The following is a 10,428-nucleotide window of genomic DNA, read 5'->3' as shown; positions in this document are numbered from 1 at the left end:
TTTTTATAGTATCTGTGGGCCTCCTTATTTATTTCCTCTTGACCTTTGACTTCTTTGCCTTCATTATCTTTTATGCTGTCTATTTGGTTTTGGTTTCTTCTTATCCTGACCGCATTATGGAAAAACATGGTGTTCTTGTCTCCTGCTTTGAGCCAAAGACTTCGCGATTTTACCTACCACTCTTCTTCTTCCTTTCTATTTTTCCTATACATCTCCCAATATGCTTGCTTTTCTTGCCATATGCTCTCCTGCGATTCCTCTTGCTGCTCTTTTTCAACTTGGATTCTATCAATTTTTTCTGCTATTTCTAGCTTTCTTTTTTGTGTTTCTAGTTGGTTAATCCTCGCCCAATGTTTTAGCTCTCTCCTCAGGGCTTTTAATTTGGTTTCCCAAACATAGCTGGGAGAGCCAATAATTGATTTTGTCCATACTTCAACAATGATTTTTTTAACTTCTTCACTGTCATTCCAAGTGGAGCTGAATCTGAAAGGAACTGGGCCAAGATTTTCCAACTTCCCAAGGGTGAGAGCCACTGGTTTGTGATCTGATGCTATATTGTGGATGATTTTGGATTTTATCTCGCTGAATGCATTGGCAACTTTGTCTTGAATTAGAAATCTATCCAACCTTTCCTTTATGTTATTTTTCCCAATTCTTTTGTTGCTCCATGTATACTTTCCATTGCTAGGAGGCATGTCCATTAATTTGCATGCTTCCATAATAGATTCTAACATTTCCCTATATGGATCAACATTGTATATTCCCCCGAATTTCTCCTCTGTGCTCAAAACCAGATTGAGATCTCCTCCTATGATTATGTCTCTGTTTTGGTCTTGCATAAGATAATTTTTTAAGGTGGACCAACAGACTTCCTTATCCGTGTAATGGTTTGGGGCATATATATTTACTATGTTATAGATTTATAGGAATTCTCAAGCTATAGAGATTACAAAAGCAAGTTTTGTAGTTATATATGTAAATGGTTTTGGCCATACAATCTAACTTATATAATAGAATTATAATTGTTTTGTTAAAAAACAACTAATAAATATCATTTGAAAATATTATTAATTGATGCACATTGTTTTAACTATTATATTACATGATTTTATATATTTTATAAACATAATAATTTTAAGGAATGTTGTGATGCTTTAGAATCTCTATCATTAGCCAAACACTTAAACTCTAACATCCAATAAAGCATAACAAAAATGATATTTTAATTAAATTTAACTAATGTTTCATTGAATATGGCTTCAACCTTGAGTTTAAACAAGTTTATAGTTTGTAGTCAATGATATTTGATACCTAATCAACATGGTTGTGAACATTATATCTTTGTTTATAACAAAAAATGATAACACTCTTTTCAAACATTTTATTTTTCAATGAAATAGTTATGGGACTACCCAGTAGAACTCGTTTATATGGTTCTTTTCACCATTTTCACCAAGTAGAGCATGTCTCTGGAGATTTGAACCCGCCACAGCTAGAAACACAATATGTGCCTCTACCGCTTGAGCTCAGTTCCTTCAACTCTTTTCAAACATAAAAAATGAGTGCAATTTAATTTTTCTATGTTTTGGTATGGATTTATTGGAATCACAAATTTGAGTGGTGTAGTTAGTACAATTTGAGTTCCCTAAAGGTTTTCCAGGACGTTGAATTCATTTATGCATTCAAAATGCATTTTATATAATGAAAAATTACAATCATTCCAAAAATTGTATCACCAAATGTATGTTGAAAAGTGAAAATGTAGAACGATTAGATGACGACATAGTCTAACTCTTGTATGTTTTATCTCTTTTCTAGGCATACTTTCTAGTCAATTTTGCTTGAATGGGATCTTTTGGAATCACAAGTTTGAGCTATATAGTTTGAAAAATTTGAGTGCCCTGGGGTTTTTTTAGGGCACTGGAGTCATTTTTGCATTCACAAACACATTTTCTGCAACAAAAAATCACAATCTTTCTAAAAATTATATCATCAAAGTATGGTGAAAAAAAAACATAAAACAATTAGACAACACCATCAATAAATGTGCAACCAATTCTTTTTATTTGTTTACTACATATGTGTTAAGTAATTTGATTTCCATACATCTCTACTCCTTGATATTCAAATTGTCACAAGAGTACACATCCACGAAAATCCATTAGGCCTCATGCTATTGTTCAACAACATGTACTTGTGAAGCACAACAAATAATCATGTAAAGCTATGAAGGTGGAAAACATTGTTGCAAAATGAAGGCAGGTCAAGCAATTGAGAGGCTCTTTGACAAGAAGCATTGAGTGTGATTGTTGTTGAAATTGAAACTTTGCAGCTGGTTGCCAATGGTTCATCAATGAATTTAGCTCTTGGAATCTAACGCCACTCACAAAGTTGCCATTGCCAATAACATTAGAGCAACCATTGATTTCAATGAATAAAGAAGCTCTATGCATAGAGGAAATCAATGCCAGAGGCTGACACACCTCTGATGATTGGGATGTTTCGATTTGAATTACGTTTGCCCCTATTGTTGGTAGTGACTTTACCATTGGTCGTTTTGACTCTGTTAGTGAAGATATGGGTGAAATATTGAACAATAGATTCCATGAATGATCCGAGTTGACTCAACTCCCGGATTTAACCAAGATCTTTTGCTTTCGTGATGTGATTAGAATTGCATTTAAAATAGCATAAAGGAACATAAATGCATGCTGTAAATAAGAGGAACATGAAAATAAACAGCGACATAAACACAAGACGTTGATAATTGAGTCTGTCCAGGAGGGACTACGTCTTCGAGCCTAGTGCCAAGATGGTGTAGGCCGCTACATTAAGTGTTAGAAAGAGTGATGATGTACATGCATGTGTTTTCTTTATCATACAAGGAATATTCCCTCACACAGGAGTGGCTCCAAGAGATGTTCCACTGCAGGAACTCTCATTCAAAAAAGGACTCCTATCAGCATGACATAATTTCACGTATGTTAAGAAGGAGCATCCCACCAACATGGCATCAAAGGGATCTCAATTCAAACATACATGGTGACGCATGAGTATCCCACCAACATGGCGACAAAGGGATCTCAATCAAACATGACAATAAGTACATCTCACATCAAGAACAAAACAAGATCCCGCATCGAACATCAAACAGGGATCCATGCAACACAATGTATCTCAAGCAAAGAGACAAAGAAGTACATGATCATACTGCATATACCTCACATCAATGAGTTATCTGAAGAAGAGGATGATAAAAATATGGATCTGGCTGCATCATCAATCTCGCGATGTTGAATATCATGGAAATGACTGCTCACACATTGAACGCTGACACCTACACTCCACTTTGAAAAGTGGTTGAAAAATGGAAAGATCAACTGGAAAAATCTGATTGCACCATTAGATTTGTGGTGGCGAATAGTGTAAAATTGACTATCAAATTTCTGAATTCTGACAAAGTGAAAATCTGGGGCTACAGGAATATTTTAGATTCTCCCTAGACTCCTCAAAGATTCCCTCCTCCGGGTCATCTGAAGATCTGCTGCTCATATCAAAATTCTGTCTGCGCCATCAGGTTCATGTCGCTGAGAGGTGTAGGATCAACATAAAGTTTGTCCAATTTGGACACTGGCAAAATTTCACCCTCCTGAAAATTTGGCTCAATCATGGTTTCGTCTGCTTCTTCTCCAGGCTCATGGTTCCACCTGCAAAAAATAATTAAAAAATATGTCTTGGATTCAACGTCAGGTCTATCCTCTTCTCTCTCCGTTCAACGCCTTCGTTCTGTTCTACAATTCCCCGTTTTTCTCAAATCCGCCTCCGTTCTCCCTCGTGCAAATGAGAATTCATGCTTATATGGTGGCTGGGTGGCGGACTTTACAAAGCCGCCACCCATGTTGTAACAGTTTGGGAGGATGGTCAGAGGCGGGGAGGTTAGGGTTCAAATCCCACCGACCCCCAAACTTGGTGCATCATAAACCTTCAAAAAAACTTTTTTGGCGGTAAACGTTTCAAAATGGAAAACTGTTTTGTTTTGTTTTTTTACATGCGGTTTGATGCGTGTTTGAAACAGTTATGTGTGGTCTTAAATGGGGCCGCCACATGGTGGTAGGTTGACCCACGTGGTCGGCGTGGGTTCGATACTTGCTGACCTCCCATATTGCTGTTAATATATGTGAGACATAGTGCCGGGGGGTGGGTCGGGTCCATTGGAGGTGGCCCACCCACACCTATATTTAAGGTTTCTTGTTATATTAATGTGATATGCGGTTGGAGGGTTGGTTGGGGGCAAACAGGGGTCATGACCCGTTGGCCATATTTAATTTAATTTGTTTTATGATATAGTTTTGTGTCCCGATGGAGGTGGCGGGGGTCATGGCCCGCCACCATTTATATATATATATATATATATATATATATATTGATTTTCTAAAAACTAATAATCGTTTTCAAATATTTCGAAAATAAGGGATATTGGGAAATTTAAAGAGGCCACAATTTTGCCCATTTTCGGGAGCTAGGTTTCATGCCCTGGGGTCGATCAATTTGTACGACACTTAAACCTAGCCCACTGCCCAACTTTGACCAAAATTTTGACTGGCTCGTTCTCCATCATATGAGCTCGGATTTTAGTGCCATTCGCACAGTTGGAATCAGGGTGACGAGCACTTCAATCTAGTGATGGTTTGTGAGCAATCTGACCACTTTTAATTTTGACCCCTTCTGAGTCCTCTTAGACTTCTGCTTGTGTTTGGAGCCACCTGGATCAATCCTCCCCATAGAGGAGTTTTTGGTCCTCCAAAAGCATGAAAATAATCTACCACTCCTTTGTACCTTGTTTGCACTTACAAATGTTTGATAAGTCACCCTTCCTTTTCCTTCACCTTTGTTCTTCGAAGCCATAAGCGATGAGCCAACATCTAAAACCTCTGCAAACCTGTAGTACAATTATGAAAATTACATGCTTAATTCACATCACCAACTCATGACCCAATCATCCCATACTTGCCACGAGTTTATAACACATAATTGGTGGTCAAGTTTACATCAAAATGGAAACAATACCCCAGTGATGAAAACAAGGCCAACATATCAATGTTGCTTCAACAAGTGATGAAAAAAACATCCTCAATGCAACACATGATTTACAAAAATAAGGCCAAACACTACTGTTGGGTTGACAGGTGATGGAAACACAACATTATTTTCACATTTTAAAATGCAACTCAAGATAAGACCAGACATCATTGTTGCTTATCAAGTGATGGAAAACACATCATCACTTTTACATTTTAAAATGCAACAAATGGTTTACAAAAGCATGACCATGACAAACTAACATATCTAGAAACCATTTTTCACTTATCAATGTGAATGGGTCATCTCCTTGTGGTGGATTTGCTTGTCGAACAACTATTTCACCTGGTTCATGCACCGACGCTTTGTCTTTAAGGCGCTTCTCTGGATGGAGCCTCCAACAAGTGGATCTTTGATAGCCACCTCTGTTGCAATGACTGCAATACATCTTCTTCCTCCAGATCTGCTTAACATGTTTCTTTACTTGCTGTTGAGAGGGTCTTTCACGCCTCATCCTTTTGTGTGCTGCTATTCTTTTCCAACACTTAGGAAATGTATGGTTATGCAATCCAGAAAAAGTAGATGTTTTTCGATGCCTTGTTTTATGTCCACCATTAACAACATGATTATAATCAAAATGAACATTCAAATATCGAGACTAGTTATACCTTTCCTTGTTGCCTCTGGTGTCATTATGGCGATGAGAGCTTGCCTAAGCTCTTTCCCTGCAATGGATACTGCCATGGGATTATGTGGATGTGTTCCCATAATTCTCTTTCCTTGACGATTTCGACGATGTCTCGGAAGAATCTGACACCTTTGAGCATTCTCTTTCGGTGTATCCCAAGCCTACAAATCGATGCACAACCTCCAATGGTTGAGTTATGCCTTGGTTTTTAACACTAAGTTCTTTTTCCTCCTTGTACCTCATCCTGGTATGGAGCCTCATGTTTGTCCTTGTAATTGGGATCTCCAAATCTCCAATAGAAATCACACTATATGAAGATGAAACTGAAAGGAAATCAACATCTTTTACCTCCATTGTCGATTTGGAAAGAAATAATGAGGGCTTCTCATCATCTGTTGTTGGTGGTTCACTGTTTGTCTTGGTGGATTCCCCAACTTCTTTCCTGACATACCCAAGTCCTGCCTGACGGGGTAATTCTTCTACTTTGATGGGGTTGACAATGCCTTGGCCATTAATGCCCAAGCCTTTTCCTTCATACCCCATTTTCCTCAATAGTTTGGAGCCAATTCCTATGGTATGATTTTCAAAAACAACGAAATCATCATCAGGAAACATACATGAATTCGGAGAATTACTTTTTACCTCACATGGGTCACGCTGCAGCTTTTCCAAGGCCTCGTCCTTATCTTGCAGCTATTGTAGAAAACTATGTTTCTCCTCTTTCTCTTCTTGTAGAAGCATCTTCAATTCAACGTTCTCTGCTTGAAGACTTTGACTGTTGTGCTTCAGTTCTTCTAGGGCCTCTTCCGTGGCTCGCAATTGAAGCTGCAATCGCTCCTTTTCCTCTGTCTCTTTTTGTAGAGCTTCATACATTATTTCCACCCTTTGGGAAATTCTAAGCATGGTCTCGAACATCGCTTTGTCATCCTACATCGTTGCACGTTCCATTGTTCACACTTGCAATTCACATCCACACAAAGACCGCTCCGATACCAAACTTGATCTGAGTTGACTCAACTCCCGGATTTAACCAAGATCTTTTGCTTTCGTGATGTGATTAGAATTGCATTTAAAATAGCATAAAGGAACATAAATTCATGTTGTAAAGAAGAAGGAACATGACAATAATCAACAACATAAAACACAAGATGTTGATAATGGAGTTTGTCCAAGAGGGACTACGTCTCCGGGCCCAGTGTCAAGATGGTGTAGGCCGCTGCATTAAGTGTTGGAAAGAGTGATGATGTACATGCATGTGTTTTCTCTATCATACAAGGAATATGCCCTCACGCAGGAGTGGCTCCAAGAGATGTTCCGCTGCAGGAACTCTCATTCAAAAAAGGACTCCTATCAACATGACATAATTTCATGTATGTTAATAATGAGCATCCTGCCAACATGGCATCAAAGGGATCTCAATTTAAACATACATGGTGACACATGAGTATCCCGCCAACATGGCGACAAAGGGATCTCAATCAAACATGACAATAAGTACATCTCACATCAAGAATAAAAAAAGATCCCACATCAAACATCAAACAGGGATCCATCTAGCACAATTCATCTCAAGCAAAGAGACTAAGAAGTACATGATCATACTGCATATACCTCACATCAATGAGTTATCTGAAGAAGAGGGTGATAAACTGATGGATCTGGCTGCACCATCAATCTCGCGGCGTTGAATATCATGGAAATGACTCCTCGCACATTGAAAGCTGACACTTGCACTCCACTTTGAAAAGTGGTCGAAAAATGGAATGATCAAATGGAAAAATCTGATTGCACCATCGGATTTGTGGCGGCGAATAGTGTAAAATCGACTATCAAATTTTTTAATTCTAACAAAGTGAAAATCTGGGGCTACAAGAATCTTTTAGATTCCCCCTATATTCCTCAAAGATTCCCTCCTCCGGGTCATCTAAAGATCTGCTGCTCAGATCAAAATTCTGTTTGCGCCATTAGGTTCGTGTCGCTGAGAGGTGTAGGATCGACATAAAGTTTGTCCAATTTGGACACTGGCAAAATTTCGCCCTCCTGAAAATTTGGGTCAATCATGGTTCCGCTTGCCTCTTCTCCAGGCTCATGGTTCCACCTACAAAAATTAATTAAAATATATGTCTCGGACTCCACGCCGGGTCTGTCCTCCTCTCTCTTCATTCGCACCTCCGTTCCTTTCTACAATTCCCTGTTTTGCTCAAATCTGCCTCCGTTCTCCCTCGTGCAAATGAGAATTCATGCTTATATGGTGGCTGGGTCGCAGCATTTACAAAGCTGCCACCCGTGGTGTAACGGTTTGGGCAGATGGTTAGAGGCGGGGAGGTCGGGGTTCAAATACTACCGACCCCCAAACTTGGCGCATCATAAACCTCCACATAAACTTTTTGGGCGGTCAACGTTTCAAAATGGAAAACAGTTTTGTTTTTTTTGTTTTTATGTGCAGTTTGATGCGTGTTTGAAACGATTATGTGTGGTGTTAAATGGGGCTGCCGCATGGTGGCGGCCCGACCCACATGGCCGACACGGGTTCGATACCCGCCGGCCTCCCATATTGTTGTTAATATATGTGAGATATGGTGGGGGGGAGGGTGGGGGCGTGGGTCGGGTCCACCGGAGGTGGCCTGCCCACCCCTATATTTAAGGTTTTTTGTTATATTAATGTGATATGCGGTTGGAGGGTTGGTTGGGGGTCGACGGGGGTCATGGCCCGTCATCCATATTTAATTTAATTTGTTTAATGATATGGTTTTGGGTCCCGATGGAGATGGCGGGGGTCATGGCCCACCACCATTGTTATATATATATATATATATATATATATATATATATATATATATATATATATATATATTTGGTTTTCTAAAAACTAATAGTCGTTTTCAAATATTTAAAAAAGAAGGGATATTGGGAAATTTAAAGATGCCACAATTTCTCCCATTTTTGGGAGCTAGGTTTCATGCCTTGGTGTCGATGAATTTGTAGGACACTTAAACCTAGCCCACTACCCAACTTTGACCAAAACGTTGACTGGCTCGTTCTCCCTCATACGATCTCGGATTTGAGTGTTGTTCACATTGTTGGAATCAGGGCGACGAGAACTTCGATCTGGTCCTAGTTTGGGAGAAATATAACCACTTTGAATTTTGACCCCTTCGGAGCCACTTGGATCAATGAAAGAGAGTCACCTAACCAACAAAGGACATAAAATAACAAGGCACCTATAGAACGAAAGGTGTTATGGCTACTTTTGTTTTAGGATACATACAAAGTTCCTTCATTTTATTGATATCTCCCTCTTTTATGTTGTTGGTTCAAGCAGTTAACTTAAACAAGAAAGAAATGAAACTAAAACTGAATGGAAACCAAAAAGAATCACACAAATAAACACAATATTTTACGTGGTAAAACCTTGACAGTGTGTCAAGGAAACATCCATGGGGCAAGGGATTGGACTCATTATTTGATCAATAATGATTCTCCATGATTACATAGTCTCGAGCATTCACCAATTTTATGAGAGCCTATCCTCCGTTACATAACTGCTATTAGTTAACAATCAAGTTACAAAACTAACTGGTAGTAGTTACTAATATTTACTCAAAATTACATAATTCATTGTCACATTTCAACAAACTCCACCTTGACAACAATTTTCCTAACCCTTTTCCCATGCCCATTCATCATCTCTTCTACAAGCCAAGAGAAGTTAAACACCATCACAACTTCTCTATTGTAACTCGCTCCGTGAATATCTCTGCACAATTCTCCCATGTATGGACCTTCTTGAGAGCTACTTTTCCGCCATCGATCACATGTCTCAGAAAACAATACCTTACATCAATGTGCTTGGTCTTGTTGTGATAAGTTGGATTTGTATCCAAGTGAATAACACTATGACTGTCATAGAATACATTCACTCTCTCCTGTGTCCTTCCAATCTCATCAAGTAGACCCTTTAACCGTATCACTTCTTTACTGGCATCTGAAGTAGTTATATACTAAGCTTCGGTAGTGGATGACACAACTGTTTCTTGAAGCTTTGACATCCAACTAATTGCTCCACTTGCAAGAGTAAAGACATAACTTGTAGTAGATCTCCTTTTGTCCAAATCACCTGCATAATCAGCATCCACATATCCACAGACTGATCCTTCACTACCATTAAAGATGATGCAATGATCACTTGTGCCTCTTAAATACTGAAGCACCCATTTCACTGCTCGCCAATGTTCTTCACCTGGATTTGCCATGAACCTGCTGACAACTCCAACTGCATGTGAAATGTCAGGTCTTGTAGATACCATCGCATACATTAAGTTTCCTACAACATTAACATATGGTACACGAGACATATACTGGTTTTCTTCATCAGTTCTAGGACTCAAAACTGAAGAAAGCTTAAAGTGGGAAGCTAATGAAACATTAACAGGTTTCACACTGTTCATACCGAACTTTTCAAGTAATCTTTCCACATACTTTTGCTGTGATAACCAAAGCTTACCATTTTTCTTGTTTCTATGTATCTCCATGCCCATGATATGTTTTGTTGCTCCAGGATCCTTCATATCAAACATCCTAGAGAGTTGAGCCTTTAACCTGTTGATCTATTCCATGCTTTTGCTTGCAATAAGCATATCGTCAACATACAAAACTAAGAT

This window comes from Pinus tabuliformis, chromosome 6 (assembly GCF_031772625.1).
Source record: "Pinus tabuliformis cultivar Carrire ecotype Pingquan chromosome 6, CPIR1, whole genome shotgun sequence".
In the NCBI taxonomy this organism is placed as follows: Eukaryota; Viridiplantae; Streptophyta; class Pinopsida; order Pinales; family Pinaceae; genus Pinus; species Pinus tabuliformis.
The sequence above is the reverse complement of the archived record's forward strand: the minus strand, read 5'-3'. Positions refer to the sequence as shown.